Source organism: Mauremys mutica, chromosome 3 (genome assembly GCF_020497125.1).
Source record: "Mauremys mutica isolate MM-2020 ecotype Southern chromosome 3, ASM2049712v1, whole genome shotgun sequence".
Lineage (NCBI taxonomy): Eukaryota > Metazoa > Chordata > Testudines > Geoemydidae > Mauremys > Mauremys mutica.
In genome coordinates, this window is record NC_059074.1 from 87,612,651 (window position 1) to 87,638,550 (window position 25,900).

A 25,900-nucleotide genomic window follows, 5' to 3' on the forward strand; every position below is an offset into this window, starting at 1 on the left:
TCAGAAAAAGGAGTCAAATAGGGTCACTGAAAGTGTTGTGTATTAATCACACATATGTGGCATTCCCTTGCTAAATGGTACAGTGCAACTCTGCAGTTTCTGACAAAATGAGCTCAAGATGTTGTTTAGCATTAGAAATTAATTAAAGGAAACTCTTCAAGTTTACTAAATGAAGAAATGAAGCCCCTAAAATTGGTAATGTGAACAAACGAAAAAGCAGATGAATTTGGTCTTAGAAGATGAAATTAAAAAAATAGAACCCCCAAAGCCTAACTTTTAGGCGCCTAGAAAAATCAAAGGAACAACACTGCAATCCACAAAGCTAAGTTGGACACCTGGGCTCCCCATACAATGAATAGGGAGAGACAGGCACCTAAGAATGCAATCCGCAAAAAGCTAGTACACTAATCCCAGAGCTGCCTAAGCTAGTCAATGGAAGATGCCAATGACAGGGGTGATTGCTAATCCCCTCCCCTCTCTTTCAGATAAGTGCTTATATCTAGGCTGGAAGGAAGAGCCTATCTCTGCTTAGCCATGTGCAAACGTCAGGCAGTTTAGGAGCCTAAGACATATCTTACAGAAATGAGTTAGATACCTCCCTCACTCCACACGAAATGGCCAGAGAAAGAGGATGGGGTGCCCACCATATGAGTTTTAGCCTTGTGTTTAGAGCCCTCTCTTCAGAGGTGGGAGACCCCTGTTCAAATCCTTTCTCTACCTCTGGCAGAGAAGAGAATTGAACTTGACTCTCCCACATCCCGGGTGAGTGGTCTACCCAGTGGGCTGAAAATTACAAGGTGGGTACCCCCTCCAGCTAGATTGTGAATGGGAGCTGCACTCTGGTAAATCTGCTCAGAAGCCACCCTCCAGAGTGGGCCTTGCCTGCAATTTAGGCAGCTGAGTGCCTATCTTTCCCTGGTTCCTGGATTGCTTTGAGGCTCAGGCAGGAGATAAGCATCTGCATGCCTAGAAGGAGGTAGCAGCCCACATGCTCAGAGGCAGAAACATAGGCACCAAGGGAACTTTTACCCCTGAAAATTTAGGCATCAAGTGAGTTTAGGACAGTACCTACTAGGTTTAGCAGGAGTTTTGTGGATCGCAGTAAAGCCAAAACTGGGACTTAGGTACCTGGGCTTGAGACTTAGGCACCTAAGTCCCTTTGTGGATCTGGGCCAAAGTTCATTTGGCTTAGCTTCTAATAACGTCACTAATCAATGAAGCTAAGGCAAGGATAAGAATCAATGTTTTTTAACAACTACAGATAAGAGGAAAACAAAGGGCACGCCATTTCAATTTGTAAAGTCTACCATTGTTTGAGCCAGTATTCTGTATTATGCATTAGTGGAATGACATTAAAGAGAGACTTGCCAGCACTGAGATCTGTTAGACATTTATAAAAATTAGACTGAACAAAGCAATAGAAAATACCCTGTGAAGGACAGTTCTGTGCTAACAAGGGGCAGAGGGTAAGGCACTAGACTAAGCTGACAGGTCTTTCCCATGTGTGAGAGACCAGTTTGAACAGAAGAGATTTTGCATTCTTTACTGGAGTTTAAACATTTGTATTATGTGCTTCATTGTAAAAGAGAAGAGTAAACATTAAAAGAATATCGTGCCCCTTTACAGGCTGAACAAAAATATAACAGGGTTTCCTCTCAGCCAAAATCCAAATCAAAGGCAAGATCATTTCTAGCCTAGTGTGAGTATATTGGTATTGGGGCACAGCACGGTGAGAAAAGCATACAAAGAGCTTTCCACCCCTCACTCAAAGGCAAGGACCAAGAGCTGTAATGGAAAGATCATGCTTCCTGGATCTTGCCCTGGCTTGTTATGGCTCCTCTCTGAGCCTAAAGATATAAGGCATTACTTGCTTCAGTCAAGTCTAAAGTATAGCTTATTCCTGCCAAATTCCACAGAATGTCCCAAGCAGAGCCACCACCCTCCATGGGTTCTTCCCTCTCCAACTCAGCCAAAATTCCTCACAGCACTCCCCTTTTCTGTAGCACTCTGTGGGGAACTAACTCTCCACAGCTGGGCTAGTACTTTGAACCTGCTACTCTGATCAAGCAAATGTGGTTCATCTTGTAGCCAGAGAGGTAATCTTTGTTGCCAATTTGTGGCATAAACTCTAGCTGCTGTGATTTTAAGAGAAGGCACTGTGAGTACTAACACTTTGCAAAGGGAGATTTTTTTTTAAAGTAAATATTTAGTCATAGTTGTTAAGTGCCAGTGATAAAGCAGAATTTGTAAAGGTTGGTACTGTACTCAACAAAAATCTCCAAAAATTTCTGAGCATAAATATGTTCCTCTTCCCACTAGGAAACAAGTCTTGTCATCCCTTTACCCTACCACCCATTATTACTTTGGTGCCAAGTGCAGAAAACTTGCTACTGACCTCTGGGATATTCCAGGAGCCGCCACCAGGCCCAGTTCCCACCTAGGGAGCAGGCACTGCCCCTCACGCTAGTTGTTTGATAGGCCTCTGGAACTGGAAATTTGGGATAGCAGACCTGCCAAAAGAAGAGAATGGGCGATAGTCATTCCTATCATCTAAAGGAGAACAGTCCTGCCAGTTTCCCTTAAGAGGAAATTTCTACCACTGGAAGACCCCAGTGGGAGATGTGGGCCTACAAAATATGCATACAAATGGGAAGAAAGTTAGATGGCTGCCACCTGAGGGAGGTAGCAGGCTAATATAAGATGAAGAGGTTTCGGGCCTGCTCCAGGGGAGGGGTGATGTTGCGCGAGACCAAAAAATGGGTAGTGTGATTTGGATGGAGGTGCCTCCGTACACGTAATGTTTGTAAAGTGCTTTAAGATGATCAGATGAAAGACATTCTATCAGTGCAAAATTTTATTATTTTTAATCCAGCGTCTTTGTTTTTGTATTATAGGCGAGTGTAAACAGAAAAGTCAAACTGGCCTTCTTTGTAATATTAATTTGATTTTACCCTTAGGGTTAGCATATAACACTATAGTATCCTTCCTCTGAACAACAAATACCACCCAGCCAAATTCTGCAGTGCTTTCTCAGGACTAGATCCAACTTCCATGAGCTTTAGTGGAAGTTGTCCCATAAAAACAACTGTAGGATTATACTCATTTGTATAAATAATTGCAGTGCTTGCCTTTTAATCCCTATTGAAGATATTGGTTTTAAACTTTCATGTATTTTTAAACTTTTTCCTTAATATTTTATTATTGATGTACAATGTCTTGAATACTTTGAGATGGGACATCCTAAAATATATAGATGTATTTGTAATTATATTTATGTCTTGCTAATTATATACTCTTTTATTATTATTGGTTCTGGCCTTATGACACTTCTTCTGCCCTAATGTCATGACTTACTCTAGTTCCTAGCAGTATGGCTGGGAATGAAACTGGGCCTTTTGGTTAAGAGTTTCCATAAAGATTCATCTCCTTATATTATTCTGTCTCACTTTAAATTTGAAAAATTCTGATGTTTAAAATTCATATTACACTAAGGCCAGTTGTGTTGTTAGCCATCATCCCTAATACAGTTCCTCAAATTAGAGCAATTGAGACAGGCAAGAAATTGAATATTCTGCATATATTTAATGATTTATTTTAATAATTCTTTACAAGACAGGGGAAAAGACCTGAGAGACCACTAAACAAAATATATTAGGGGCCTAATCCAGCTTCTATTCAGGTCAGTGGAAACCTTTCCATTGACTTCAGTGGGAGTTGGATTAGACCCTACATCAGAAAGCACAGTTGGCAACCTTTAAAAAAATACAGTATTACATACTGTGCACACATATGTTTATGTAATCTGTCTATATATTCAAACTCATTCATGTAGCCATTGGTATAGATATAATCCCTGACCCTCCAATACTTATGGATATGCTTAACTTTACTCCAACGGGACTGTTTGTGTGATTAAAGATAAGCATGTGCTTGAGTGTTTGAAGATAGTAGCTTGCAGATATATTTATTGATATGCATATAAATGTTTCTTTAAATCAAGTATACCCCCTTTCCCTCCCTCTCTCCCCCTCCCCCAGTAAAAGGGAAAATATCTCAGTCACACATATTTGGCTAATCAGAGCGATACTGGATTACATATTGTTTCACAACTTCGCCCATCTTGTGAGGGAAGGGGATAGACACACACAATTATTTCTTCACACACACACACACCAATATACGTGTTACCTGATCAAACAAAGACAGAGAAAATCTATAAGCACTGGATGAACTGAAGCACAGCACATCACTAAGCTAGTTTTACAAGAGTACATTAATGTTTGCAAAACCTTCAATAAATGCCACTATACATGATACTCAATGCTATACTCAATGCGATACTCAATGCTATAATGTTTATCTAAAGAGGGGAGTTCACTTCAAACAAGAGCTCTGCATTTAGTGCCTCACCTTTAATTGCAGATAGAAGCAGACTAAAATATGTTACACCACATTTCTGATACTAGGTATCAGCACAATATACTAGTTGCCAGTAGCTATCCCTCTTCCTTTCCCTGGCATGTGCCTAGTTCCTTTGTAGAAGGAATATTGTCTGTCACCATTCACCTATCAAAAGCACAATCACTGACTGAGACAGATAAACTTGTTTGAATACTTCATTTAAAATCCCCAGTAATCACTCATGATTTGGATTAGACCAACATGCATTTGAAGTTATGGGCTGATAAGGGGAAGAAAAATCACTCTGGTTCTCCATTCTTCTGTGATGTGTAAGCATCCTGCTTCCTCTTCATAGAGCCATGAATAACATGCTGTAAATTAAAGACATGTCTAGAGGACTTAACTAATGCTACATAACACCTTCTGCTGTGTAGCTGCAGGCCCTATTGTAGTTAATGGAGATTTTGGTTGTGTGTCTGAGGGTTGAATTTGGCCCAAAATGCCTATGGACTGAGAATCTAAGAGAGTTCCTCCTTTCTTTCTTCAAATTAAATTGTAACTTCAAAGATTTGGGTTTTGGCACTACGTTTTGTTTTTTTAATTTGCTTAATTAATTAATTTACTTTAATTTGAGAACTACTCTGAGCTGGTTTAGACAGCAAAGTGGTAAAAAATCTGAGTTTAATAGGAGGAAACATCTCTAAAATAGTCAGTGTAGACTCAGCCCAAATGTGGCTTTATTTAACATCTGTATTATAGCATGGCCAGGCCAAATTACATAGAATGAACCTGTTTTCTTCTTTTAAATGTGGAGCCTCTTTGTTAAAAGTGCTTTCTTCCTCTCATGAGCCTGCAATAATTAATTAAAGCTTTGTCCAGTGAGAAGTATTCTGAATCATAGAATCACAGAATATCAGAGTTGGAAGGGACATCAGGAGGTCATCTAGTCCAACCCCCTGCTCAAAGCAGGACCTAAACCACAACTAAATCATGAAGTCCTAAAATATTTATTTTTATTGGTTGGAATGGAAACAAAGTGCCTATTGTAGGATTGACAGAGAATTCTTACAACTAACTTCAACTGATCTAACATCTTAAACATGAAAGCATTTCTCAGGGGCCAAACTACAGAATGGCAGAACTACAAATACCATGGAGATTTCCAGGCCTAAATATTCAGAAATATGTACCCTATGCCAGAGATAAAAAATGAATAAGAAAATAAGTACTTTATGTCATTATATAAAGATGCGAAAAATTACTTTATCCCTTGTCTGACTTCTTCCCCATCCCTCCAAACAAAATAATAGGTACATAAGAACATAAGAATGGCCATATTGGGTCAGACCAAAGGTCCATTCAGCCCATGAATTTATCTAGTTCTCTTTTAAACCATGTTATAGTCCTAGTCTTCACAAACTCCTCAGGCAAGGAGTTCCACAGGTTGATTGTGTGCTGTTTGAAGAAGAACTTCCTTTTATTTGTTTTAAGCCTGCTGCCCATTAATTTCATTTGGTGGTCCCTAGTTCTTATATTATGGGAACAAGTAAATAACTTTTCCTTATTCACTTTTTTCACACCACTCATGATTTTATATACCTCTATCATATCCCCCCTTAGGCCTGGTCTACACTATGGGGGGGGGGTCGAACTAAGGTACGTGACTTCAGCTACGCGAATAGCGTAGCTGAAGTCGAACTACCTTAGTTCGACTGACTTACCCGTCCTGACGCCGCGGGATCGAAGTCCGCGGCTCCAAGGTCGACTCCGCCACCGCCGTTCACGGTGGTGGAGTTCTGGAGTCGACCGGAGCGCGTGGGGAGTTCGAAGTACTTGAATTAGACGCGATAGTTCGAACTCCGAGAAGTCGAACTCTCCGCGTCGACCCGCGCGGTAAGTATAGACCTACCCTTAGTCTCCTCTTTTTCAAGCTGAAAAGTCCTAACCCATTCCAAACCCCTAATCATTTTAGTTGCCCTTCTCTGAACCTTTTCTAGTGCCAGTATATCTTTTTTGAGATGAGGAGACCACATCTGTATGCAGTATTCAAGATGTGGGCCTTCCATGGATTTATATAAGGGCAATAAGATATTCTCTGTCTTATTCTCTATCCCTTTTTAAATGATTCCTAACATCCTGTTTGCTTTTTTGACTGCCGCTGCACAGTGCGTGGACGTCTTCAGAGAACTATCCACAATGACTCCAAGATCTCTTTCCTGATTAGTTGTAGCTAAATTATTACTTTACATTTATCCACATTAAATTTCATTTGCCATTTTGTTGCCCAATCACTTAGTTTTGTGAGCTCTTTTTGAAGTTCTTCACAGTCTGCTTTGGTCTTAACTATCTTGAGCAGTTTAGTATTATCTGGAAACTTTGGTTTGCAGATGATACTAAAGGAAATGGAAAAAATGGTAAAAGGACCAAATCCTGAATCCCTGACTCTATTATACATCATTCACTACAAGTCTGCAACTGCTAAAGAAAATACTATAAATACAATATTAAATGAAAAAAAATCATACCTTCAGTGTTACAGTTGCACAAAAGGCCCAAAAGTTGTTTCTCTATGGGGTCTTCCTCCTCTTCAGTGAAATACTTCCTGACTTCAGGAATGCTGGTGGAGGTTTCAGCATATCCAGAAGGAGGTTTCAGCATATCCAGTCCATCAAAGGATACTGTGGGGAGATCCCTCTTGCCAACTAGAGGATTCTTGGGAGTCAGGGACCTCTTGCCTATCTAGCAAAGGATCCTGTGGGTGGATGCCCCCTCTGTCAGGTTCCAACCATAATGGTGAGGTCTATGAGCCCTCCTGCTCCCCAGCAAAGTGTTCTGTGCTGGAGGGCTTCCTGCCAGAGTGGAGGTGTTGGCAGCAAAAGACCCCCCCTGAAACAGTCATTTCCTGGGTGGCAGGAGGGCCACCCCTCAGCAGAGCTCTATAGTGATGCCAGAGACTGCAGAGCCAGGGACTCTATGCCTGGATCTGTTCTACTTGGTGACTAATCTGGTCCTCCTGACATCAGCAGTGCTGGCTCCACTTCAGAACCAAAGTCCAGAGCCAGCAGAGCCAAAGAACGAGTGGAAAGGAAATACAGGCAGCAGTCTGGAGTCTAGAGGGGTTAGAACATGTTTCCATTTACTGTGCACATTTTGAGCCAGTGTTACTAAACAGAGAGGGAAACAAAACCAGGAGGAGGGTGGCCAGAAAATTGTGGGCTCAAAGACAAAAAGTCCTGTAATTTCCCATACTCACATTTTCCAGCTCTTTGTTGACTTTAAATTCATCTATTAAGAGCTGCTAGGCCACTACCCTGCCACGAGACTGAAGTAGCACCATGGAAAATCAAACTGACTCATGCACTGGAAGAAGGTGGCGCATCTCAGAAAGCTAGTTCAGCACTATGGGTTCCTGACTCAGCAGCAGCTGGAAGAGATATAAAAGGAACTTGAATCATCTGTAAAACCAAGCTCCTGGCCACTTGTGATAATTAAAGATCCCAGGGCAATTTTCACGAGAGAAGAGGTATTACCCACAGTGTCTTGGCCAAATTCTAATGCAGGTAGATACAAAGTGCCTACCTAAATATTCCCTGAAGTTTCCACATTATACATTACATACCCTAAATTATTAGATAGTGTTGCTGCCTCCTACCCAAGAATTGGCTGCAGTGATTGCTTTGCCTACTTCACAGGCAAGTTGTGAGGCTTAGTTAACTAATGTTTGCAAAGCACTTTACCACCATCAGACAAAAACCTGTAGTAACAAAGTAAATGAAGACCAAAAAATGAACAGGAAAATGAGATCTGGAGGGAAGAGAAAAGTGAAGAGTTCAAGCAGAAAATTTCCTCACCTGTCTTTGACCATCCCTATGTTTGGAAAAGGTACCTGAAATATGCCAAAATAGCTGTCCTTGACATTAATTCCAAAAAAAGGGGCCTGATGCTGATCTCATGTAGGCTAGTTTTATATCTAGTTATCTCCATATACTTCAGTGGAGTTATTCTTGATTTAAGTGAGATCAGAACAAGGCTCAAAGAGCTCAGTGTAAGGATGAGTCCAATCAGGAACATAGATTCTGACCCCCCTGACACTTTGGACCCTGATTAGGATTTGAACCAGAACACCTATCCCAAACTCCTCGAACCCTGAGGACTTTCAGATTCAAATCCAGACTTTGTGGCTTTATTCCATCTCAGGTGAAGAAGTATTTGAAGCCAAATATAGTTGCTTAACGTCACGGTTTATAGTTTACATCCCAAACCCATAAATTTGCAAGAGCAACACCAGCTAGGCTTGATTAATCAAAATGTCTTCCTGCTAGGAGCACACCAACCCAAATCCCAGAGGGGTTTTATAGGGGAATTGGAGAGCACTGTATCCAGACTTAGAGCAAAATTCTCCTCTTAGATTTGTACAGCAGAGCTCAGCTCCCATATTCTGCTCTCCCTACTGGCACAGAACACACATACTGGGGTCTGGTCTACACTAAAACGTTAGGTCAACCCAGATACGTCACTCAGGAATATGAAAAATCCACCCCCCTGAGTGACATAGTTAAGCCAATCTAATCCCTGGCATAGACAATGCTACATTGACAGAAGAATTCTTCCCTTGACCTAGCTTCTGCCTCTTGGGGAGATGGATTTCCCACACCAATAGAAGAACCATTTCTGTCAGTGTAGGTAGTGTGAGTGTCTACACTGAAACCGCACAGTAGCACAGGAGAGAAGAATAACCGAGTCAAGATTTGGCATATGGCTCTAATGTGTGATTCCATAGCAGCAAGGTGGAGTCTAAACAAGTAGGTAGATGAATGAGGGCCCTAGTCCTCCACAGAAGGGCCCATCAATTCACACAAGACATTTTTCAATGAGTAACAGTGACCACTATTTTTCCTGCATCTGCACAACAGTAATTAAAAAGCAGCAGCAGAAGTAAGCCAGTTTTTTAAATATCTAGCTCTTCAGCTTCTGCTCCCACCTCTCCTTTCTTTCCCTAGCCCTCATCTTTCAGACACCTTTTCAAATTGTTTTATTATTCAAAAAAAGTTGAAATTTTATGACACATTGAAGGGATATGTAGGAAAGGATATGATCCAAGTAGAGCAGTTAACCAAGCATTAACAGTAACATTTGAGAAATGGCCCCTTATTGTAAAAGCAACACCTTAATCAACGTAATGGACAAGAATTTACAGCATGTATATGAAGATGGGTAGTTAAAGTGAGACCTTAGCATTAATGTCTTTACCTCTGAGACAACATACTTTATGGGCCAGCAATGATGCTCTGTTTGCTATAGTATCTCCTTGTTCTGTCTATTGAAGAGTACTGCAAATAGTCACAAACATTTCTGCATAATCAGTTCACGAGTTACTGTAGACTTGCTTTTAGAGAAGATGAGCCCATTCCCCCAAGTAGGAGTCAGCACCTCTGTATTAATTCACACATCAGCTTGAATTTTCATAATTGCACATGCATAAGTTGTGGTACCTGCACATAAATTATGGACACCTGGGCTATTATATATCATACTTTCTCATGTCTGCTCCTTCCTTGCAGCATGGGGGCATAATAAATTATACATGTTATTTCCTACTTTAACCATTACACATGAATGTATGCTACCATTGAGGGGAGGGCTATGTCTGAGAGTTTCTACTATGGCCTAGGAGGTTCCAACACATGATATTATAAAGAACAATGCAAACACAGGAGTGCAATACAGCAATGGGCTCCAGTTGCAAAATTTAAATCCAAATCTGGATTTCAAGCACCTCAAATTTTGTGGCCAATCAGAGTTTGGATCAGCCAATTTAGCAGGCGCTGACTCCAGTAATCATGCCTAGTGGTTGAGCATAGGTCACAGAAAAGTATAGAGTTGGGCCAAGGGTAGCACTGGAATTGAGATCTAAGGACAGGCTGGGATCAAAACTGAGATCAGAGTCCACTGACAAACCAGAATCAGACCCATAGCCAGAGTCCAGGTGTAGGCCAGAGGTCAAAGCTGAGTAGTCAGAGTCTGAGGGTTTGGGAAGGATCAGTAGGTGAAGGCAAGGCTGGAGCCCGTTGGTGATGGGGCTGGAGTGAGGCTGGAGTAGGGTAGGGATGATACTGTACCAGGACTCAGACAAGGCTGGGGAAGGAGCAGACTGGGAGTCTCAAGAGTCTGTTGCATGGTGAGGCAACAGGAGGGTTCCCTTGTGCTGTTGCTCAGACTGAGCTGCAGCTTGGTGGGATTGTGAAAGTACCTGACCCCGGGGGGGGGGAGAGGTCATCTGACCAAGCTCTGCTTGGCGATAGGCTGCTGCTGCATGCCTGAGGGTGGAGCCACTGGTGGAGTGGTAAGTCAGTGCAGCTAGGTTGTTGCTACCTGAGAGCTGACTCACCACAGCACCTATTGAATCACTAGGGAAGGGTGGGCACCCCCCAGCCGAAGGGGAGGAGCAACTGGACCAGGCATCAAATGATCATGGGGGACAACTAATGAAAAAACAGGGAGTGAGGGTCACAGGGTCAAAATCAGGAATCCAGAGGAGGACACCAAGCAGAGAACTACTGCTTCTCAAAGGCGGACTCACTACAGCAGCTGAGCCAGCAGCCCTGGTTGGGCTTTGAGTTTTCCTCATATCATTAAAAAGACCAGGGCAAGTGGCAAAATTCCAGTATGGAACTGGATTTGAATTCTGAACCACCAGCAATGTTTGAGGATCAATGAAGCAAAGGTTTTGCTTCAAGTCTCTCTCTAGCAGAATGTATACTTTCCACATACAACCTTTCAACAGTAGTACCCACCCCCTCAACATACTAGTGGAGTGCATTTGTGGGTGCTTGAATTAAAGGGAAATACTGGTCTTGAGATGAGGAGGAGAAAAAGCATCTCCATCCATTCTGCTTATGCTGATGGTGCTCATGCAACCAGTCTCTGCTCTTAGACAAAACTCACTTTTCTGTAACTTCGCACCAACAAAGAAACGGAACTGTTGCTGAATATATCAATATATGGCAGCTGCTAATTACCCTTTGCCATGGGAGCTTGTGAGGAGACTCTGAAAATAGACATGAATGCAGAATATGTTCCTGTCCTCCGAGGCAGGAACCATCTTTCACTTTGTGTTTTGTACAATGTTGAGCACACTGTCAGTACTTAACAAGTAGTGAATTATAATAGTATTTCTGCAATAACATCAGACATTGAGGATGCAAACAGTAACAAGCCCAGATTCAGAAAAGCATTTAAGCACATGCTTAAATCCATAACTACTCAGAACAGCATGTGGGTGCTTGGGATTTAAGCACATGCTTGAAGTTGATTTTGAGTCATTTGAACATTGAGGGTATGTCTGCATGGGGATAAAAAACCTGCGGCTGGCCTGGGGCTGAAAAATTGCTGTATAGACATTTGGGCTTGTGCTGGAACCCGAGCTGTGGGACCCTGTGAGTTTGAGAACTGCAGCACAGGACTGTGACCAAAGACTCAGCAATGATCAGTGTCAGCTTGTCACTTTTGGGCCAGAACATCCCCTCCCCCAGCAATATTTGTGGAAATTGGTCTGGGTAGCTGGAGAGTGAGAAATCCATGAGGATTCAGGCCCTTGCAAAGCTTTTCTAGGAAGCTGTAAATGGGGCAGGGGTTGCTCCCTGCACAATGCCAGTGGTTCCATGCAGAAAAACCGAAGGAGTCACCACTTCCCATGTCCTTTCTGTCAGTTGGAGACACAGCGTCAGTGAATCCCCAACAGCAGCTACCCTTGAAGAGCCCCTTTTAGATGGTTTCCTCCACTGTTAAGTGGGAGGAGGAGCACAAAATAGTTAAATGCAACCCAAAATGTAGTTGACACATTTGAGAGCGTAGCCAATATATCTTGCCCACGGTCACAGCAAGTCAGCAACCTGAAAATTCTAACTCGCAGCCCAAAGTGCAGTGCACAAGGTCAAACAGTGTGCCTAATGAATCATAAAACCACTGTGCCAACCAGAAAAGTTTGCTGTTTGCACTGATACAGCCAGGAGATCACGTTTAAAATGAAAGACTGGAGCTGGAGCTTATTGTTCAGTGATGAAACACTTCTGTTAGGCCCTCTGAAAAATACCTACTTGGTGTTTGGGTGGACATCTGCTAGACAACTGGGACCAAACAGAGTAAAAGACAGGATGTTTTCTAAGACTGTTTACAGCAAGAAATGGCTGATCATAATGCTGGAGATTGAAAGACATTTTGACTGGGGAAATTCAAAGGTGCACAGTTTTACAATCTGTTTAGTTGCACCACTTAAACTCAAGGGGCATTAGCTGTCAGGAAAGCAAGCAAACAGGACTCTTCGCAGATTGCTGGCCTTCTATTTCCAGCACAGCCTGTGTCAGAGAAAGCTTGCCTCAGCTTTCCTTTTGAGCTGGAGTTAACTGGCCCTGTTACTCAGAGATGTTTGTGCTGTGTCTATGTGTAATATGTTTTAATACCCTGTTCATTCCGATGCTCACATCTCAGTTCTATTTTCCTGGCAATAGCACCTCACATGTAGTCCAAGCAACAGATGCAAAGTCCCCAAGCTTTAAAATAAAAATCAGAAACAGGAATTATTAGAGAAATGGTCTTGGTGTGTGACACAGAAGTATTCAAATTCACAGATTACAACTACTGAGCTGATAATAATTAGTTTAATTTTCACAGGGAGTCAGACTTGCCTGGCACTGTGTCCATGGCCAGCAATGCACACTCTCAGGTGCTGGGTGTGGTGCAATACAGCAGTATGGTATGCCTGTACCGCCAGCACCAGTAAGATATTTATAGACGGTACACCATACCAGAAAGACACAGAAAGAGCAGGACATGGGGCCGCTGGGCGGCTCCACGTTGGCAGTGCCTCTGGTGTGGCTGTACCGCCCCCCAGCCCTGCCCCCGGCCCTTCCATGCAGCTGCATCTCCTGTCTGTACAGCAGTCCCGCTGGAGGACAGGGCTGGAGGCGGAGCTGGGGGCAGTACAACCACGCTGGAGGAGCTGCCGGTGTGGGGCCATGCTCCCCTCTCCGCTGCGGTTCTGGAGAGCCCTGTGGTTCAGAAGTTTCAGACGCAGTGGAGGGGGACAGAGCCTGCCCCACAGGTAATTTGGGATGGATCATGGTGAGGGGACGGGAAGAGTGTGGAGGCCCCAGGCTGAGGGCAGAGAGGAGTCAGGTGAGGGGGTCCCCCCTCTGTGTCCCTCCCATGAGTGCAGCATACTGGTAAGAAATGAAATCTACTTGCACCACCTGGTTAAAACTCATACAAATTAGCCAGTCAGCTGCAGGAATAGAAGTATAAAACCCATTAACACTTGATCCTTTCACACCAAGAGGGACTTCGGTTAAATCAGTGTCAAGAAGTTGAATATTTATTACTTTGATTTTAAAAGATATTTTTTCTTACTACAGTTCCCTCTGAGGCTACCCAAACATAAATTTGCCATTCTTTGGCTGATTAACAATAGATAACCTCAGTCCTTGCATTCAGAGGAAATATACTTATGAAAAAGAATTCCAGAATAATAGGAAAAAAAGAAAAGAAGCCAAAAAAAAAAAAAAAAGAACCAATGTGCACCATTATTTTGCCTCAGTCATTCTGGTCCTATTCTGCACTGTTGGAATTCTGTATAAAATTTCTGTAGTTTAACTTGCTTCTACTGGTGTTTGACAACTACTTCCACTAAAGTTTTCCTTACTGACTGTACTGTAACACACTTAGGAATGGATCCAGAGGTGAATCAAAGGCTTTGTCTACACTAAGCAGGTTTGGCAGTGTATCTATGTCAGCAAAACCCTATAATGTAGATAGATACAGTTCTATTGGTATAAAAGTGCTTATGCCACTAAGCTTTTTGCAGGTCAGGCTGACTTTCCAATGCATTTTAATGACACAGGGATTTGCCTGATACTCAGTGTCTAATAGGAATAAAGTTATTTACAGGTTTATTAAGAGATAAACATTTTTGGATCTTAAATTTCTTGTGTGTAGGAAGTTGGTCCAAAGTGTGGAAGAGGGAGGGTATCAGTCATAGAGAGCACTTTAGAACTAGAACTTTTCTATGGCCCTAGGTTGTGTAACATCTCAGTTGTTGACTAAACTTTGGCCATGAAGTATGAAGGGTTTGGGATTTTTTTTTTTTGCTAGTGAGTAACCGGGAATCATCTGATTAAACCTACTTCATATTTGTTTTTGTTTGTTGGCATCCTTTCATCTGTGAGAGATGGTGGGAATTGCAGCCTATGATGTTGATGGTTTGCAATGTCTCATGTGACTAAATGGTCCACTGTGAGATTTGCATGATCTTTGGCAAAAACAACAAGGAGTCCAGTGCTACCTTGAAGACTAACAGATTCATTTGGGCATAAGCTTTCATGGGTAAAAAATCTCACTTCTTCAGATGCGTGTGCTGGAGGCAAGGTGCATCTGAAGAAGTGAGGTTTATTACCCATGAAAGCTTATGCCCAAATAAATCTGTTAGTCTGTAAGGTGCCACCAGACTTCTTGTTGTTTTTGTGGATACAGACTAACAAGGCTACCTCCTGATACATGATTTCTGGCAGTTATTGCAAATGCATGTATCTTGGTTGGGAGCTGCTTGCTTCCTACGGGCTCTTTTCTCTTCAAGCTGTAGGAGCCAGCTCCTTTCATACCCTGATACAGACAATGATGCCACTTGTTATGATCACTTGCCAAGATTTCTCATTGGTCAGGATCAATTCCAAATTCTTTCACATCTCGCTTGCAGGTGTCTTTATAGTGAAGCTTGGGACCTCCTGTTGTTCTTGTTCCCTCTGATAACTCCCTGTATAGCATGTCCTTTGATATGCATCCATCTTCCATCCTACTCAGATGGCCCAGCCAGTGCAGTCATCTTTGTCTGAGCAGGGCTGTCACAGTTGGTAAATTTATATAGCTTTAGGTTAAAGCATGTGCTGGAGGCAATGTTAATCTAATTGCTAATACAATTTGTTTTCAACAATCTGATTTCAGGTTACTACTACTCCAAGGTAATGGATGGATGTGTCCAAACCCAGATACATCTGTTTTATTGTTTATCAAAAGAAGGAAGTTTGCTTTGGAAGGCAGCTGCTTAGTGCACCTGGAGGACTTATTCCAAGAACTGGTCTAATTTTATCTCTTTACACAGATATAATAGTTGGACAATAGTCCTAAAGTTTCAAAGCATTGCCCAAGGCTCAGGCACACAATGTCCAGCAATAATCAATGGGAGTTATGCAGCTGAAACATCATGCAGTACCGAGAATTCTCCCAGCTAAGTGGCCTATTTTAATAGATGTAATGTTGTTGGGAGTATCATGATGGGAGAAAAGTTGCAGAAGCAAACAGCAACGGATGCACGCATTGGATGCCTAGAGTTCTGCTGACAGACGTGGTGGGACCAACGTAGTTGAGTTTGTCATCAACTCAATCTGGCTGAGTTCATAATTTTCAAATTATTTAGGATCTGCAACCAATCAGGGCAATTCTGAAAATGTTCAGGATGCTATCATTTCTGTTGATAGGAGGATATAATTTTCCATAAGGAGTGAGAGACTTAGCTCAGGGGACTTTTTCCAACCTGACATGGAAATTTCTAATTTCCAATGGTGACTTTGGATAGTTCTCTTTTGGGGAGAAAAATAATCAATTAAATACACTATTCAAACAGGTTTATTGAGAATCATACAATGGAGCTGAAATTTGAACTTGTGTATTATTTAGCACGTTGCACTTTAGTATTTGTCACAACCACCTCTTTTTAGGATTTGGAACACCCACAGATGGATTTCCCTGCAGTCTCAGACAGATTAGCAGGTGAAGGTTCAGGAATCAGGGCACAAAGTTAAGCTGTGGCAGGATGTCACATCATTAACTCCTGCACTCCCAGAGAGCAGATACCAGAAAAGGTATGAATTTGTGAATACGTATATTAGGCCGATAAAGGCTACTCTACAAGCAGTACTGCTTGTACTTGATTTGGAATTTAGGAGGAAGACGTCTCACTTGAAGTCAATGGGAAGAAGGCATGTGATGTGAAATGAACTTTTACTGAAGATGTGTTCTACCACCTGCCCTATAAAGGGAGAAAGCCCATAAGGTATTGAGATTATTAAGAAAAACAGGAAAATCAAGCCTTAGACTAGTAACATCACAAATGTTCATGGGGGAATGGCAGATCAAAGGTGGTTATTATTAGGAATGATAGCATGGTAAGAACTCCTGAGGTTATCCCAATCACAACTGGTATGGGGCTGACATGGAGCTCTAGGTCTGGAGCTAATATTTTGAAGTGCAACTAACAGAATACTCTGTAGATTTTTAATTTAACAGAAGCAATGCTACAGGCGCCAAGTGAGCAATTAACACGTGTGTCTTTTGGCACTGGAAGCATGGCCAGGCAAAGCCATTTTTGAAGCTCATAACTTATGTTATGGGCACTTGGGACACTCCTTACACAGAGCACTATGGTTGAGGGGCAGGGACTCATCGCTTTACATATGGGTGAGGAATTCAAATCTTTGGTATCAAGGATTTCTGTTTGGAAATGGTTTTTGGTTTGCTTCATTGGCATGGTCTGGCCTGCCTGCTGGCACAGTCTGTTTGTTTTGTAGTACTGTGTGATCCAATAAAAGCGGTATCATGAGTACTTCCTGTTTCCCTCCTTCCCACCCCCATTTAATGTTATGTAAATCAAATTACTACCTTACAGTAATGGCACAATGCTGCTGAGTTCTTTGGAGGGGCGGGACGCTAAGGTAGGAGGACGTGTGGACACGCCTGCATTAATGTACTCATTAAGTCAGTAGTTGGCAGACAGGAAAATGCTTGTCATGAGAGCTGATAACAAACCTAAACCTGACAGGCTTGTTTTCAAAAGTCATCCAGTCACTCTGTTTACTTAGGCTACTGTACGCAGCTCCAAGCTACTGTCATCTCTGTTTATATTGATCTAGCTGCATCACCAGTTTTTTGCTTTGATAATAGCCTCATATGTTTTACATTTCAATGGATCAAGAGGTGTCTGTAACAGAAGTATATTTACCAACACATGGCTTCGCACAGAAAGCAAAGGCAAAGGGTCTGACAAGATGAGATACGTTATGCATTGATTTTAACTTCACAAGTGATTTAAAGAAAAAAATGTCAGTGCTTAGCTCGAAAGCTATTGATAGCTGAATTAACATGTATTAAATAAATAAATGCATATTGTATATTTTTAAAATGCATTTTCAATGTAGTTCGAGGAGGAGGGTTTGAATGCAAGATCATAGTTTCAGTATCTCTATTGCTAGCACAGTATCTCTCAAAACAAGAGTTGCTGCATTACTTATGCTTCACTATGGCAGTGACCAATAAGCTTGGACCAATAGATGGAACATCTTATTCTTGGACATGGAAAAAAAGAACAGCTCCAGCAGGTAAGGAGAAGGATTTCATTATAGACCATCTAATCTAAAAGAAATCCTTTGTGAGGAACAGATGTTTCTAATGATCCCTGTAGTGGCTCACCAGCGGTTAAACCCCGGACCATCAGCACTTGAACTAAGAGTAACTCTGTTATCAGGTAGCAGTCCTAGGTTCTTATCCTCTATGTGCATCAGTCACTAGAGGGGGTAGAACACATTTAGCCAGTGTGTTACATACTCTCCTGTCAGGGAAAGTTTGTCCTATACATATGTGAGCTACAGTAGATCAACTCCCCGTATGGCCATCACTTTCTGTGTTACATCGATCTCATATCCTCCATCCACTTCTCCCCCTTATCATAGCATCTGAGTGCCTCAGAATCTTTATTGTATTTATCCTCACAATACCCCCTTGAGTTAGGAAAATATTATTATCTCCATTTTGCAGATGAGGGATACTGAGCCACAGGCGAAGTGATTTGTCTAAGGTCACACAGGTTCCTGTAGTGGAACTGGGATTTGAACCCAGGTCTCAGGCTAAAACCATAATCACTGGACCATTCTTCCTCCCCAGTTTTGTAATGATTCCTCCACCCAGCAACACGGCTGAAGGCAGCAAGCGGGGACGTGGCCTCAACCAGAAGAGATGGGGCAGGAGGCTAGCCTCCCCAAGGGGAAGCTTCACCCGCTGCCTATGCCCAGCAAGGATTAAACCTGGGACCTTCAGTACCAAAAGCACAGGCCTCTACCACTTGAGTTAAAGGAGTAACTTTGTTAGCTAGCAATTCTTGTCTACTGGGGATCAGCCACAAAAGACATAACACTTAACCATTATGTACAGATTGTAGGAAGGCTCAAGTCCATCAACCTTCCAATGCCAGCACAATGAAATATGAAGCATGCTTTTATATGCTGGTCACATGGTATTTGATATTCCTGTGAGGAATTCTAAAAAACCCATGTCACCTTCACGGCACCACTCCCCATTCCTATTTCATCAATAAACTTCTATTTTCTCCCATCCTCAGCCACACTCCAGCCATGATTAAAATGTCTTCCACCAGAAAGAAGAAACCAAATTAAGGTCTTGTCTCTATTAGTGTGGTAATAAAGCTGGGGGGGAGGGGTAGGTTACTCCTTTCTCTGCAGCGTGGGCATTGGGCCACTTGCTGGTTTGAACTAAAGAAAATGCTGGATTGTATATACCTTGAAGTCTTTAAATCAAGATCTGAGGACTTCAGTAACTCAGCCAAAGATTATAGGTCTACTGCAGGAGTGGGAGGGTGAGGTTCTGTGGCCTGTAATGTGCAAGAGGTCAGACTAGATGATCATGATGGTCCTTTCTGGCCTTAAACTCTGTGAGTCTACTCCATACCTTGGGCAATCAGTATCAGAAGCTATATTCATCTATAGCAGTAGCTACAGCAACAGCAATTTCTAGGTAACAATGACAGGAAATAAATGGAGATCACTAAGCTTTTCACAACAATCAAGTGTTGTTAACGCCAGTGTTCTGGCCAAACTCCAGATTGGTAATTACATTCTGGCTGACCTAAATTCATTCCCCCTGTAGTTTCAATTAGATAAGTTATTCTTAGGAGGGTAAGTGAAAAAACAAACAAACAAAAAAAACCATTATGAGCAGTAGCTAGAGATGCTGGCACGAAATGGCTTTCACCCAGTAGGTTCCCAAAGTATTTTGCATACTGGAGGCTCAGTTTAATCGTAAGTAATGCCACATTTCACAAGCATAACTGAAGATGCAGGATTGACAGAGGGGGTTAATGGTGGAAGAAGTGCCCATGGAAACCCCACTCCACCAGGAAGCTGACAAGGGTCAGAGCACCCCCAAAAGTGGATGGGTGCTGGTGGAGGAGGGAAACATGCCCCGGCAAAGTTGGGGATATACTGCTGTAGTGTATCCCCTGGATAGCCCTCTGCCAGCAGGGCTCCTCTACAACCCTGACTAGAAATTAAAGCTCTCTTCCCTTGGTAAAAACACCATAGTAGTGGCTGAATGATTCCTATCTATAGAAAGCTTTATTTGCCATTCCTAGCACTGGGGTAGGGAGATGGGGGAGACAACCTATACCAGCAGGAGAAACTGTGCCCTCGAGAGATTCTAAAAGGATTTAAGGTAGTTGAAGGTAGGTGGTATTTGTACTCCCCTGGGGTTCTGTCATTAGTCGGCAGCTTTAACATGCTGCTGAAGAAGAGTAACTGGGAGATGCACTGAAATGGGGATACAGTCCCACCCATCTTCCTCTCCAAGAGTGGCCATTTTCAGGGCTATACTGGCCCACTCAGAGTCGCTTGACAGACCAGGACCTATAGGGGTCTTGTAATGTTATGACCCGCACTAGGTAGATTTCTACCATTTGGGAGGCTGTATCTCAGATTATACAAGTGGCAGTTGGCATAAACAAAGGCTGAACGGATCTTACAGCTTGTAAAATATAAAGAGATCCAGCTGTATGAAAGATACTGGCCACTTTTTTTCAAAATGGCTGCCAAATATTAGGCTCCTAAAACTATATTTAGGTAGTTAAATAAGTGATCTGATTTTTAAATGAAAGTTATTATTACTAATAATAGGGCTGTTGATTAATTGCCGTTAACTCACGTGATTAACTAAAAAATTAATCATGATTTAAAAAATTAACTGCAATTAATCACATTTTTAATCACACTGTTAAAGAATAGAATACCAATTGAAATGTATTCCATATTTTGGACATTTTTCTACATTTTCAAATATATTGATTTCAATTACAATACAAACAAAGTATACAGTGCTCACTTTATATTATTATTAATTACAAATATTTGCACTGTAAAATAATAAAATAAATAGTATTTTTCAATTCACCTCATACAAGTACATCAGTGCAATCTCTTTTTCATGAAAGTGCAACTTACAAATGTAGATTTTTTTTGTTACATGTCTGCACTAAAAAACAAAATAATGTAAAACTTTAGAGCCTAAAAGTTCACAGTCCTACTTCTTGTTCAGCCAATTGCTAAGACAAACAAGTTGGTTTACATTTACAAGAGATCATTCTGTCTGCTTCTTATTTAAAGCGTCATCTGAAAGTGAGAACAGGCGTTCACATGGCACTGTTGTAGTTGGCATCACAAGATATTTACATGCCAGATGCGCTAAAGATTCATATGCCCCTTCATGCTTCAGCCATCACTCCAGAGGACATCCTTCCATGCTGATGACACTTAAAAAAAAAGTGTTAATTAAATTTGTGATGCAACTCCTTAGGGGAGAATTGTATGTTTCCTGCTCTGTTTTACCCACATTCTGCCATATATTTCATGTTATACCAGTCTCGGATGATGATCCAACACATGTTGTTCATTTTAAGAACACTTTCACGCAGATTTGACAAAACACAAAGACGGTACCAATGTCAGATTTCTAAAGATAGCTACAGCATTTGACTCAAAGTTTAAGAATCTGAAGTACCTTCCAAAATCTGAGAGGGATGACGTACCTGGAACATGCTTTCAGAAGTCTTAAAAGAGCAACACTCTGATGCAGAAACTACAGAACCTGGACCATCAAAAAAGAATATCAAACTTCTGCTGGTGGCATATGACCCAGGGGATGAAAATGAACACGCATCAGTCCACACTGCTTTGTATCGTTATCAAGCAGAACCCATCATCAGCATGGACGCATGTCCTCTGGAATGGTGGGCGAAGCTTGAAGGGACATATGAATCTTTAGCGCATCTGGCACGTAAATATCTTGTGATGCCAACTACAATAGTGCCATGTGAACGCCTGTTCTCACTTTCAGGTGACATTGTAAACAAGAAGTGGGAGCATTATCTCCTGCAAATGTAAACAAACTTGCTTGTCTGAGTGATTGGCTGAACAAGAAGTAGGACTGAGTCGACATGTAGGCTCTAAAATTTTACATTGTTTTAGTTTTGAATGCAGTTATTTTTTGTACATAATTCTACATTTGTAAATTCAACTTTTATGCTAAAGAGATAGCACTACAGTACTTGTATTAGGTGAATTGAAAAATATTCTCTCTTGTTTTCTATAGTGCAAATATTTGTAATAAAAATAAATATAAGGTGAGCATTGTACACTTTGTATTCTGTGTTGTAATTGAAATCAATGTATTTGAAAATGTAGAAAATATCAAAAAATATTTAAATACATGGTATTCTGTTATTGTTTAACAGCATGATTAATCGCAATTAAGTTTTTTTAATCACGTGAAAGGCCTAACTAGTAATAATAGTAGTGTAATATTACACTTGCATGTACAGGCCCCAGCCAAGACCAGGGCTTTATCATTCTGGCTGCTGAATATACACAGTTGCTGGTACATAGTAAGAAATAGTCTCTGCCACAGAGATTACAATCTAAATAGACAATATAGGCAAAAAATGGGAGGAAAAACAAAGCCAAAGGGAGGTAAAGTGATTTGCCCAAGGTCACAAATCAGGTCCATGTCATAAGGAAATTAACTTTCATCCAGAACATTTTTAGAGTTCCGGGTGCCACAAGCCACCAGTTTCTTTCTTTGTTAGTTCTTATTAGCTCTGTAATAGCTCACAGCAAAACTCCAATTGGCTTCAGTGGGGCCAGGACATCACCTTTGGTCTCTTTGTAGTGCCTTCGGTGGATAACAATATAGAAGAAAGGATTCTGAACCTTTTATTTTTCTTGTTTTCCTTACTACTCAAAAAGACAAAGACTCCCTGAGATTGCACTTGCACTTCTGTTCTTCAAAAAGGGCCTAATCAACAGCCCACTGAAGTCAATGGAAAGACTCCCATTGACTTCAATAGGCTTTGAACGTGCTCTTCTTCTAGACAGTTCCACAGTGATTCTAGAAGCAGCAGTAATAGAGGTAGCAGCTTGCCTCAAACTCAGGCTTGCTTAATGTTACAGAACTCACAGAGCCAATGCCAATTGGGATTCAGAGTAGTGAGCCTTTTCTCCTCCATTATGTCTGAGAGCTACTCAGTTGCGGTTGAGAGTCATAGAATTTCCAAAGCAATGCACATGGATTTAACTGTACAACTTACAGCAGTGGAAGTCATGTGGCTAAATTCCCACAGACCACTTTGATGCATTAGCCAGGAATGAAAAGGCTCTCTCTTCTGTTATCTAACTGGTCTCCAATGATTCATGTAAAAATAAATCTCAAAGACTCTTTGAGGCAGTCTGAAATTCACTTAAAACTTAATAGAGTGGTTCTTACCAGTACATCTCCACAAATGGAGTCACAGACTCCACCTCAGGGAAGAGGGCAGCTGCATAATGCCTAATCCAGTATTGCACTGCTGCTATTAAGGGAATAGCTCTTTTCTGAATAGTCTTCACAATCCACCACAGCATTTGGGGTGGTCTGCAAAGCTTCTGTGGGCCAGCACAGAAGCTACTCTCTACAGGATCAAGCTCTGTATTATTCAAAGGTTCTGTTACCCTTCTGCAAATCAACACTTCAGGTTTCAGTGCATGTGTAGTCCATTATTCCATCATTTGCATTTATACAGCACCATTCAGCTATATATGCAAAGCACTTTATTATACACACATACACACACACACACACACTCTAAGAAGACACCAAAAGTTATGTGGTTTACCCAAGTTCACTCAGTGAATCAGTGGCAGACCCAAGAAGAGAATCCAGAATCCCTGTTGCCAAACTGATATTGCAACCACTAAACCATACTCCTGCCTCTTTACAGTGAGGGAGTAATTTGAATAGGATTATTTCCTGCCGACAACATAGAAAATAATCTAGTCTAAGGAAACATTTAAATTGCAAATGGAACGATGTACACAACATAGGACACAGCAGAATGTAATATCCTCAGTCAGATTTATTTTCCCAACATAAACATTTATAGCATAAGTGTAGTGAGTTTGGCAGGTTTAGCAAAACCATTGGAGAGTGTTTGGTCTGCTAGAGCCCAAATTTAGTGACCTCAACACATATACCACAAGATCCACCTGTTTTCCTGGGAAAAGGAAGAGATATCAACAGGCAAGGTAATGGAGGGCATTGACTGGTGCTGCCTGGCATTGGAAAGAGTTAGCAGAAGATCTTTCTTCCTTCATTAAGATGGATGGTATCTTGGAATAGTCTTGTTTTTTAGCAAAATACACAGCATTTTGGACAACTACTTTGTAAAGGCACACCTAGTTAGGATAGACACTGTGAGTGTGTATGTTCATATAAATTAATACCCCTTCACATCACACCACTATATAATCAGTACAATTTGACATCTGTTTGGAATTGAATATTCTTCTGTTTATTGTCCCTTAGAATTCATTATCCAGAGTGCCTGAGTCTGAATAGCAATCCCCATTACCAGTTATAAGATTCAGAAAGGCTTCTTAAAGAAACAAAAACAAGAGGAAATGTGTAAGCACATATTTGCCATCAGAAAACATATAATGATGGATATTATTGCTCATTATCTCATTATTTTGTAGTGAATTTAATGCTGGTCAAAGACGTTGGCTAGAATGATTTGGAGAATAAAGTCTTCTGTTTCTCCACAAGAACAGACATTAACAGTGCAACATTTTCCACAGAACCCAGCCAATGTATGTCAACCTTCAAATGGTGGATGCACCTCCTATAGGGGATACAGGGGAGGCTAATCTCTATGGCTATTATTTCTCTCACCTTGTTTTTTGTCCTGTACCCTTACCCTTTTCCTTACAGTGTTGCCAATTTTTGAGTTTATTAATCATAAGTTTTGAAATATTTGATGAGGGGGGTTAAAGCCCCTGGTGCTAAAGTCCTGTGAATATGAGCAATCTACACTTTCATTTATTTAATGTATTTATTTATTAAAGTAAGTTTCTAGCCCTCATTGCTTTGGAGAAAATCATGAACATGTGACCTCACTGCAGCCTACAGGCTCAAAAACCAGAAAGTAAATAAAAAGAGCACCCAATTGTTTTTTTTTAAATCTCATGGTTTTTAAACAACTCTTCTGGCTTTGGGGGAATTCTTGGACATTTAGATTGGCAACACTGTAATATCTTCCTCTTTTTCCTCTGCCTCCCCCATAAATGAATATTTTCGGGGCTTAGTCCTGCACTGCACAGGCTGTGGAGTGATACAAAACGTAAGGAGTAATAAGCTGAACAGCCAGTGCAAAGGAACCCAATCCCGCATTAATGAGAGAGCTGCTGTGAGGCCAAGAAGTTATGCATGCCTAGTTAAGCTTCTTATTTGCATGTTGAGAATAACTGGAGTCAGTGTTTACTGACTCCTGTGATAAAATTATCTTTTGTAACCTTGACCTACATCAAGTGACTGGGACCAGGAAATAAAGAGCTGTTTCTTACCTGCACTCCTGTGTGTCATACCTTTCTTCCATGAAGGATTGCACATAAACCCCTCTCTCTTTAGACATACCCATTTCTCAGCTGCACCCCATCCCATTTTAACTTTTGCTCTTGATTATGGGTGGCTGGGAACATTTTCACAATTTTTTTTAATGGAAAATGCTGATTCACCTAAATCCAAACTTTTTGTTGAAAGGTATCAGGTTTGACAAAACGTTCGATGGGAAGGTGTCTTGGGTCCAGGTTGGAATTTCATGGGGATGGGGGGAGGAAAAAAGAGAGAGAGAGAGAGAGAGAGAGAGTGATGTGATGTGATGTGATGTGGGAGAGACCCAGGGTTCAAGTCCATGCTCTGAAAGAGGCAGAGTAGGAATTTCATTCTCTCTCTTTCATATATCGGAATTCAGAACATTCTTGGGGGGCAGGGGTTCCACAAAAAAATTTGAAAGGTCTTTGTTTCATTCTGCAGCAGAACAGAAAGAAATGTCAAAACTTCAGAAAGTTTTGTGAAATGGAATTCTTGTTTTCCAGCTACCCCTACTCTAAGAATGAGGGAACAGGCATGTACAGGTCCTTAACACTTATTTCTTCTCAAGGCAGAGGTATATAACTCTATGCCTAGTGCTCAACTTTACTTGTGTACATGCAGAGCCTACACTCACACTTATCAGTTTGCTGAAGACTTGCAGGATCAAGGACTTAATGCATAAAGCTATATTTGAGAATGGATGATAACAGCA